The sequence below is a fragment of the Octodon degus genome, unplaced genomic scaffold, assembly GCF_000260255.1.
Source record: "Octodon degus isolate 3935 unplaced genomic scaffold, OctDeg1.0 scaffold00075, whole genome shotgun sequence".
Classification (NCBI taxonomy): domain Eukaryota; kingdom Metazoa; phylum Chordata; class Mammalia; order Rodentia; family Octodontidae; genus Octodon; species Octodon degus.
Genome location: NW_004524651.1, coordinates 5,857,870 through 5,868,427, shown reverse-complemented (window position 1 = coordinate 5,868,427; position 10,558 = coordinate 5,857,870). Strand labels below are relative to the sequence as shown.

General features: G+C 39.0%; 1 pseudogene; it reads right to left on the bottom strand.

Annotated features, from left to right (window-relative positions):
• Positions 1 to 8,590: 8,590 nt before the first annotated feature.
• Positions 8,591 to 8,700, bottom strand: LOC111817964 (annotated as a pseudogene).
• Positions 8,701 to 10,558: the final 1,858 nt, after the last annotated feature.

Genomic DNA, 10,558 nt, shown 5'->3' with positions numbered 1-10,558 from the left:
GAGAAAAGATCCCACCAGCCTATCCACCCTTGAACTGGTGCAAGATTCCTATCTCCTGAAATATCTCACAAACTCTTCACTTACTCTTATTGAATATTTGTAAGTGTAAGTTACAATTAGTCCGGTGACAGCAATGTCTACAGAAGGAAGCATAAAAAGGTCAACTGGTAGTGAGAACTTTTCTGGTTACAAAGGTCTCTTCTAGAGATAGATGGAACAATTGACTGGAGGGATTTGGCCCTGTGCACTGAGCCAAGTCTCCAGATGTGTTTTCCATCTAATTACCTAGGTAAACAGTTTCAACAACTGGACAAGGTTTAAATTTGAAGTTCATAGATGAAACTTACTTCTATCACCTAGCAATTACATTTTACATGTTAGTAAAAAATACTTTAAGGCTGACAAAAAAAATCTCTTTTCTTAAACGTGTAAGGCACAGATGTAAACCATTCCCCTGATAGGCACTGTAGAATGTAAATTTTTGCAAGCTGCTGCAGCCTAATTTCTTAGTGACTTAGTGTTCTGGGCAGTCTCTTTTAGGAGGCTAAACCTGAGACACAGTGAAGAGAACTGACTTCTGGGTGACACCAGAAGGATCTGTCTCCAAAAACAGCACACTTATGGGATCAAAACACATTTAGTATGAGGGAGCATCTCAACCAAAGGTTTTAAAGCCTACAACTTATCTCTTATGCACCTAATTTCTTAGTGACAGTGACTCCTTATGTTCTACTGAAAAGCTCAGATAGAATTCCTAGTTTACTAGCAGAAAGAGAGGAAAAAGTACAGTAGCCAAGTGGAGATCTTTCAGTGGTCAAGAGCCAGTTTCCACCAAGCACCTTTAGGTATCCACCAGAGAGTAGCCCTGGCCATGACCCCTCAGGTGTTCTCAGTTTGTATTGCCCACACAACAAGAGATCAGTCTCCAGAAAGGAATCCAGCTGTCTCTGTGGTCAACATCCCATCAGCCATTGACTTCAATGGGGATTCACCAAAGAACTGCTGGGGAAACCTGTCCTCTGCTTCAAAGAGTGGCAGCTAATCTATGAACATTTACTAGCTGGCAGAGTAACCACTGTCCAAGTTTTATAAGGCATAGTTAACCACCTGAACAAGATTACCTAGTGATCCACACCAAAGGTTTTAAAGCCTACAACTTATCTCTTATGCACCTAAATGATAACTAGACCTAAGAAAAAAGGTTGAGATGCTCCCTCATACTAAATGTGTTTTGATCCCATAAGTGTGCTGTTTTTGGAGATAGATCCTTCTGGTGTCACCCAGAAGTCAGTTCTCTTCACTGTGTCTCAGGTTTAGCCTCCTAAAAGAGACTGCCCAGAACACTAAGCCAGGATATGACTTTTATATATGTCCTCCTGGATGAGCATAGTTCCTCTCTGTCTCATTTGACCCAGAGATGGGGTATGTGTCCTTTTTCTAAAATGACTTCCTTGTTTTCAGCATTAACAGTTGCTCATTTTCTAAGGGCTTTACTTAGAAGTCTAGAGTTTTTCTAATTTTACATGCCTCTAAAAAGGAAAGTACAAAGAGGTGGGAAAAATAGGAATAAAGTCAAAGAAAGAAAACTGAAACAGAGCAGGCCTAACATTTTATCTAGCATGTAGAGGGGGATCAGAGCCAGTCTGTCCCAGTGAAACCCATCCCCCAAGTCTTTAAGAACAGTTTCTGACCTAATGTCATTTAATTGGCAAAAGTTGTCCATTGTTTCATATACAAACATAAATTTTTCAAGTCTGAGCTAGATTTAAAAGTCCCATTTTACAGAAGTTTACATGAAATCCACTAGGAGGCTTACTAACATTATTCTCTCTAGCACTATTGTCTAAAGTCAAGTAAGGAATACCAGTATATTTAGCAGCTAGTTTAAATGCAACATGTACAAGTACAAAACTGTCATAAAATTTCCCATTAGAGAAATAGCATAACCTTATAACATTTCCATGTTGTAACAGATGTACCAACAATATTTTGACAAACATTTTAACAAAACCATGTAAGAGACAAAGCATAAGCAATTGTAAGCAACTTTAACAGAACTATATAAGACAAAACTGTATGAGGCAAAGCATGAACAATTATGAGCAATGGGCAAAGACATATCAACATTTGAAGCATAAAAATGTAACTGAAGCAAGTCCCAATCCAGGACTCACTTAGTTTTCTTTTTTAAATTTATGTATGTGGCACAGGATCTTTCTACTCAGCTTGGACTCATAGTGATCCTCTTGTGTCAGCCTCCCCAACACCAGACTTGGTCTTGGTGGCCAGCTCAGAGGGTCCGGGGTACTGGGGATCGTACCAGGGATCAAATCCAGATCCTTTTGCTTGCCAGGCAGGCTCTTAGACTGCTGTGCTATCTCCCCAGCCCCAATCCAGAATCTATGAAAGAAAGGCAAACTCATGCCTCTGTCCAGTGATCTTGGTGGATGACCTCCAAATGATACAAGTATCTCTAAATGATATAGGGGAGAAAATGAAACTCCCAACCTGAATGGTACCTGGGACGAGTTTGTGTTCTGTAAAACTGAAGAATGAATTTTAGGAACAAATGGAGGTTATGAGTAGAATATATTTATTGGGGGAAAGAGCACCTGCCCGAGAGGAGGGGGCCCCCAAGCTGGTGGTTCCCCCCACAACTGAAATTCTTACTTCCTTTTAAGATTTTTGTTGTCAGAAATGAACACATGGGGGATTTTCCAATGTGACTGTTACTCTTATTTTGACATTATGAGTGGATTAATGCATTGTCCACGATTGCATTCTTGAATTTCCTTGCCAAGTTTCATTATTGAGTCATAATTTCATGGCCATGACTCCGAATCCTCAGTGCACCCCACAGGTTCAGCAATCATGGCAGCACACTCTTTTCTCCCTCAGGATGTCATTAGGTTAATTGTTCAATGTAACGGTGACACCATGGGCCAAATCATGGGCTTTTTGCCATTACCTATTAAATGATGTCTTAACTAAATATGGTGGAATATACATGTTTGTGTCTGATTCCAGAAGCAAAACCAATAACAGCATAAATTAAAGGTAGAGTTCACGTTTCTACTCAGCAGCCATGCATGGAGTCATGATATCAGGACTTTAATGGGGTCCTTGAGAGCCAGTGGATCAAATGTCTGCCAAAAGATTATATCTTCTTAGGATATATTTATGTGCTAATTAATGTTAATATCAACTGCAGGCACAGCAATTTCATTTGCATATGAGTGCCAATGGTTCTGAGTGTTGGTGACCTAGAAGTTTGTACTGAAATGATTTTAAGATGCCTCCCACCTTCACAAGGGAGAGATTACGAGTGTGGGGGACAAGAGTATGACCTCCAAATGATACAAGAACATCCAAATGATATAGGGGAGAAAATGAAACTCCCAACCTGAATGGTACCTGGGATGAGTTTGTGTTCTGTAAAACTGAAGAATGAATTTTAGGAACAAATGGAGGTTATGAGTAGTTTTTGTTAAGTTAAATGCTGTAGAGAACATAAAACTGTGGGTGATGATAGAATGCTGAGCGAAGAGGGAGAACCATTTAGACTGAATGGTCCATGAAAGCACTTACAAAGCAGTGGCGTTTGAATTGAGAGTGAAATGTTTGGAAATGGGCATTTATGCACAATTCTGAGGAAAGCCTTAACAGTGTTACACAAACAAATGAAACCACTTTTTGGTGATCTGCTTCTGAGTAAATTTTTGCTGGGTCTTTTTGTATACAACTTTTAAGTTTTGTTATGTCTCTGGCTTAATAAATAATTTAGATTTCTTTGAAAATTAATCACTATCTCTCCATGTTGTATCTACAATCTATTTTCCCCTCATTTTGAAAATGGAAGCATTCTATGCAGACCTTTCACTTCTCATTTTTTATGATGTGCAGTCAAATCTGCATTCTGTAATATATTGGAATATGTCTGATTTGAACTCAAGAAGATCCTATAAACCAGTCAACTCCCTTTTAATTAATTATTTGCCTTCCTTGATGTCCATTCTTTCAGATCCTGCCCTTTCAGTTGAACAGAAAAAAAATAAAAATTAAGAATTTTAGAAAAATATGGAGTGTTCTGCCTTCTTTTTGCGTCAGTTAACATTTTCCCATCTGCACCAAGTGTTGGTTCCATTCTTACTTTTTTTTCACCTTTTGAAAATGCATTTCTTTCCCTTATTCTTTGTACCAGTTTTTGAAAATCTCTGCACATGGTGGATTTTTTCCCTTTTAGACTATTTGCAAAGATTTTAAAATTCTTCTTTGGTATTTTCCTTGGCTACATGGCCTTCTTTCTGTCATTTAATTAGATACTTTCCTTACAGACAAATTGATTTCATTAGTTGTGTTTGCCCTTTTCTTCCATTTGCCCTTTAGCATTTTTGTTATGGAACAGCTCAATCTATTTGTATCTTCTTCCCTTTCTGTAGTCTGTGCCCATGGGCCCTTTTTAGTCTTTTTTTTATTGTTGATATTTACATTGATCATTCATAGGGAGTTTGGTTGGGTCTGTTTCTTAAAACCACTATGGTTTTCTGAGAAGAGAACACGGTCACTTTCCTCAAAGGTGCCTGTTGCTTCAGATCTGAGGGTTAGAAGAACTGATCTTTCTTAATGGTCAAGATTTAATATTATCCACCTCCATGATTATATCTTGCCTTGTTACAGTATTGTGGTCATTTTCTTCCCACAAAGACTTATCTCACGGGTCATTTTTTGAGGATATATTAGAACATTATATATAAATGGCAGCAACATATTTGCATTTTTTCCTCTTTGCTTCTACATATTTAAATCCAATTTATTGGTACATTTTAGATATACATAAGGATCATATTAATCGCAGTTATTTTGTAACTGCATATGATATAACTTGTTTCTTTTTTCCCCATTCCCCTGCCATATTTGCATTTAATTGGAAAATTATGGATAAAATATTTTAAAACAAATAAATCATTCGAGAGCTAGAAATTTAGCAAATTAGTTGGGTAAGTCAATGGAATGAGAATTTTATTTTTATTTTTAGTTTTAGTTTTTGGTGGCCAGCTTAGCCTGCCCTGGAGAGGGGCTGGTGTGGCTTGTGGTGCCAGGGATCAAACTGTGGTCCCTGTGCTTGCCTAAGCTTACCTGAGCAAGTGCTTTAGTTCACTGAACTGTGTCACCAGCCCTGAATGAGAATTTTAGAGAAAGAAAAATTGCACAATACTTTCAATCATACCATAATTTCCTTCACATCTTTGGGGGGGTCTGAAAGCGCCAAAGAGCTGCTCCAGCTGCAGAAGTGAACCTTGGCTAATCAATAGTCTGATTGAAAAGTCCCAAGTCCTTGTAAAAGTTTCAGATGCACAGAGTATAGATGAGTGAATTCCATTTGCACTAGTAATCATGCAACCGGGAAGTCATCATTGCTCACATCTGTGTCCCTGCCCTTGTCCTAGAAGGTGGAACGTAGGTTCATGGAATGCCTGGGACTTAGCCTCATGCTCATTCCACACAGAAGAGCAAATTATGTTTGTGTGTGCAGTGTCAATATTCTTTTTATTTTAATTTCTTTTTATAAATGTTTTATTTGAAACAGACACACTTATGTGGTACAGTGTGGTATTTCAGGGTGTGCACACAATATTTAACAATCAAATATCTATCACCTCAGACATTTATCATTTATTTATGTTGGGAATATTCAAAATCCGGCTATTTGGCATATTTACTGAGCTGACTCCTGAGGGGTGGCTGAATTATGTATATTCCATACATCTCAGCCATTCAAGAACATGCTGCCAGGAGGCGGGGCCCCGTCGGACTGAGTCCTGGGGACATGCTTTGGGGAGTACGTCTTGTGCTGGTGCCGTTCTCCTGTGCTCTGCTTCTGTTTCCATCGTCTCTTTCTGCCTAGGTGCCAGCTGACCAGGACTGCAAACTTGGAGCCACGCGAAACGTCTCCATCTTTAATTGCAGGTGTCAGGTGTTTTACTCCAGCCAGGACAGCTGCCCGGTGTGTGCAGTTCCCCTGCTATGCTGGAGAACGCTGCAAGTCATTTGTCCTGTGCAGCTAAACCATGCCCCTGCCTGGGAACCCTCCTGCATTCTCCTGCCCCCATTTTGGCTCTGATGCCCATTGTTCCGGTCTTTATTTGTTTAAGAGAAGCGTTTTAGTGTCCACATGTCGGTGAGAATATGCTGTTACTGTTTTTTTGTGTTAATTTATTCCACTTAACATAGGGTCTTTGAGTTTTATCCATTTTTTTTTCTGCAAATAACAGAAGTTCATTCTTCCTGTGGCTGAAGGACATTTCATCGTGTCTGTATGCCACATTTTCTTTATTCTTAATTCACTGATGAACACTCAGTTTGATTATGTATATCGGCTATGAGGACTAGTTCCGCAGGTCACTTTAATGTTGAGATGTTTCTTCACCATGCTGATTTGAATTTCTTTGGAATATGCTGAACAGTGGGGTTGGAGGATCACACGTCAGTTCTCTTTCTAGTGTTTAGAGGCGCCTTTATGCTATTTTCCATAAGGGCAGCCACCAACAGGGTATACGCTCACCCTTTGCTCTGTAGCATCGCTGGCGTTTATTTATTTATTTATTTACTTATTTTTGCATTTTAAGGGAAGAGTTACAGGGTGTTCAGGGTCTCACTAGTAGATCAGACTGGTAGTGATCTGCCTCTTTACAGCCTTCCAAGAGCTGGGATTGTAGGCACAGGCACTATGCCCAGTCTTAATTTTTTTTTTTTTTTTTTTTTGTGGAACTGGGGATTGAACTCAGGCCTTTTTGCTTGCCAGGGAAGTGCTTATTCTACTGATCCATCTCCCCAGCTTATTTTTTTGATAATAGTCATTTTAATGGGAGTGAAGTGATATTTGTTGTTGTTTAATTTTTATTTTTTTTAATGTATTTAGTGCAGGGTCTACAGGGTCTCACTATGTAGATCGGACTAGTAGTGATCCTCCTGTTTTCAGCTTCCCCAGTGCTGGGATTACAAGCATGTGCCACCATGCCCAGTCTCAGTCACAGTCTCAGTGCACCCCGGGGGCTAGGGCTCAAACTATTTGCTGTGGTTTTGATTTGAATTTCTCTGAAGATTAGTGATGTTAAGTAATTTTTCATACACTTGTTGGTTATTTATATATCTTTTTAAAGAATGTCTACTCAGGTCAGTGGCCCGTTTTAATTTTATTTATTTATTTATTTATTTATTTATTTAGTACAGGGTCCTGCTATGCAGTTTGGACTTGCTGTGCAGTAGTGATCCTCCTGTCTCAGCCTCCTGAGTGCTGGAATTACAGGCATTTGCCACCACAGGACAGGTACAGTGTCCCTGTGGTTGTGGGGCCTGCACAGCAAGCAGGTCCGGGGATCAAACTTGGGAACTTGCGCTTGCCAGGTAGGTGCTTATGCCTCTTAACTATCCCCCAAGCCCCAATTTATTTATTTGTTTTTTGTTTGTGTTACTTGTATGTTCTAGAAATTAATCCCCCACCAGATGAATAGGTCCTAAATAGTTTTCCATTCTGAATGTTATCTCTTTACTTTGTTGATACTTTTGCTATAGAAAAAGGTTTTTTTGTTTGATAATCCAGTTTTTCAAAGTTTGTTTTTTGTTTCCTATGCTTTATGGACTACATAAAAAGAAATAATACCTTTGCTTAGACCAGTATCCTGAAACACTCTCCCCGAGTTTTCGTCTAATGGACCCCTGACTCTTGTGTTCCTGTGCTGGCATTTGTGCCTCTAGCGGGCCTGCTGCCACCCTCAATTTTTATTTTTCAATCATTTTCTTTCTTGCAAGAGGTTCATCAATTATTTGTTGAACACTTTTATTTTTTTTGTGGAACCAGGGATTGAACTCAGGCCCTTGCACTTGCCAGGGAAGCACTTATTCCACTGAGCCATCTCCCCGGCTCCTTTGTTGAACACTCTTAAAAGAACATACATTTGGTCTCATTGACTTTTCTCTATTGCTTTTCTGGTTTTAATTTCATTGATTTATGCTGCTTTATTTATATTTTCTTTCACTTAATTTGGCTTTATTTTGCTTTTTAATTTTCTTATGAGAGATGTTTAGGTTATTGATTGGAGACCTTTCTTGTTTTGTAAACTTGTACTGCAGTACATTTTCCTTTAAAGTATATTTAAAGCATCTTATTAGCTTTATGATGCTACTTATTTTCTCACTGCCATTCAGTATAATATAAATTATATCCTTTTGATACTTGACCATTTAGTAATGCTGCTTAACTACCAAGTGTCTATAGCTTTCTCTTGTTATCTTTCTGTTATTGATTCTCAGATTAATTTTACTATTGTCTGAGGTTATATTATTATTATTATTATTATTATTATTATTATTTTAGGGAAGGGCCTATAGGGTGTTCAGGGTGTTACTACTGGATCGGACTCATAGTGATCTGCCTGTTTACAGCCTCCCAAGAGCGGGATTACAGGCATGTGCCACCATGCCCAGTTTCAATTGCCATTTCAGTGCCAGAACTGCAGGCCTGAGGATCGAACCCCCAGCCCCTGCTCCTGCTTGCAGGCTCTTTATTCCACTGAGCTATTTGGCCAGCCCTACACAGTGGTTAGATGCCACGAAGTAGGTGGTAATGTGTGTCGTCAGGCCCCAGGGCCTCTTTCTACCTTGTCAAGGGGAGTGCTAACCTTCTCTCCTTTCATACGACACTTTTGTTTCAATTGTTAAAATATTCTCAGACTTGCTTTGTCATTCATGAAAGTTTTATGTATTTTTGAAAATAATTTGTTATTATTAATTGAAAACTTGATAAATGTTTATTGTAGCTATTTGGTTGATAGCATTCTCAACTCTTCTGTATCTTACCTAAGTTTCTGTGGACTTTCTAGTCTTAGTGAGGAAGAGAGTCCAATTCTTTAATTATAATTACAGACTTGTGTGTACCTCCTTTCATTTCTGTCAGGTTATTTTTCATATTTTGATACTCTGATGTTAAGTGGATATACACCTAAGATAACTATACCTTATTTTTTTATGGGACAAATTTTATTTAGAACAGTCAGTCTCTTGGGGCCGGGGAGATGGTTCAGTAGAATAAACGCTTGCCTGGCAAGCACAAGGGCCTGAGTTCAATCCCCGGTTTTGAAAACAAACAAACAAATAAACAAAAAAACAGTCCCAACGTTCAGCATAAAAAGCTTACAGAGGTTAGAAAATGCAGTATTAAAAGCCAATTTTTACCCAAACAAAACAGAAACTAGATTATAGATTCAAAGTATTTTACCCTTGAATGGTAAGCTACAATAACTTATTCTGGGCACCTACTGTTTTAAGAAAGGAAGACTGAGGCAGGGCCAAATAGCTCAGCAGATTAAAGCCCCTGCAAGCAGGCGCAGGGGCAGGGGGTTCAATCCCCAGGCCTGCCATGCTGGCCCCGCCCCCGGGGCGCGCTGAGACAGCATTTGAGACTAGGTGTGGCGGCCCTTGCCTGTAATCCCAGCTCTCGGGAGGCTGTAAACAGGCGGATCACTACGAGTCCGATCTAATAGTGAGACTCTGAACATCCTGGAGGCCCTTCCCTAAGATACAGGAAAAAAAATAAAAATAAAAATAAAAAAATTTCGAGAACCCTCTAGAAGAGGCCGACCTCCAGCTGGCGTCGTTGAGCACGGCAGTCTTTCTTTCCCTTTGCGCTGGTGCTGTCAGCTGGAGCTGCTTACGTGAACTGGTCCTTTCAGCAACAGAGAATGTACTTTTTTTCATCACTGATAATTTTCTTTTCTCTTAAATCTGCTCTGTTTGATATTAATACAGACTCTCTTTTTTCTGTTGATTAGTGTTGGCATCATACCTATGAAATTATATTGGAAGTGAATTTGTTGTTGAGGGTGTAGACTGAGTTATTTAAAAATCGTATTCACATTGCCAGTGTCTTTCAACTGGTGTGATTAGACCATTTCATTTGTGCATTCATTAGTATGGTTGAAATAAAGCCACAATTCTGTTGTTTCCTGCTTATTCCTTTGGAGTTTACTTATTTATCTATTTATTTATTTTGTTGTTTTCTTTTTCCTTCTTTCTGGAATTCGTGTTTTTGAAAATCGTTTAATATTTTAATTTACCTATTATGATTTTAAAAAAATAATTACTCAATTAATTATTTGGTATAGAGTTTCTCCACGCGGCTTGGACTCGTAGTGGCCCTCCTGCCTCAGCGCCCCCAGTGCGGGGAACGCAGGCACGCTCCGCGGCGCCCGGGGTTCCAGGGCTGGCTGGCACGCTGCGCCGGGATCCGACCCGGGTCTTTGGGTTTGGCAGGATGGCGCTTGGATGGCTGCGCTACCTCCACAGCCTCTTAATACTTTTTTAGTATATCATTTTATATTATTTTTAAAGTGTTAGTTCTAGAGATTATGAAATACCAAAATAACTTTTCATAATATAATTAAATCAGTATTTCACCATTTTAACTGGAATGTAAAAATTTTTACCATATTTCAGGTTTTTTAGAAAATGTATTTTATTTATTTATTTATTTATTTATTTAGCAGAGCTGGGAACTGAATTC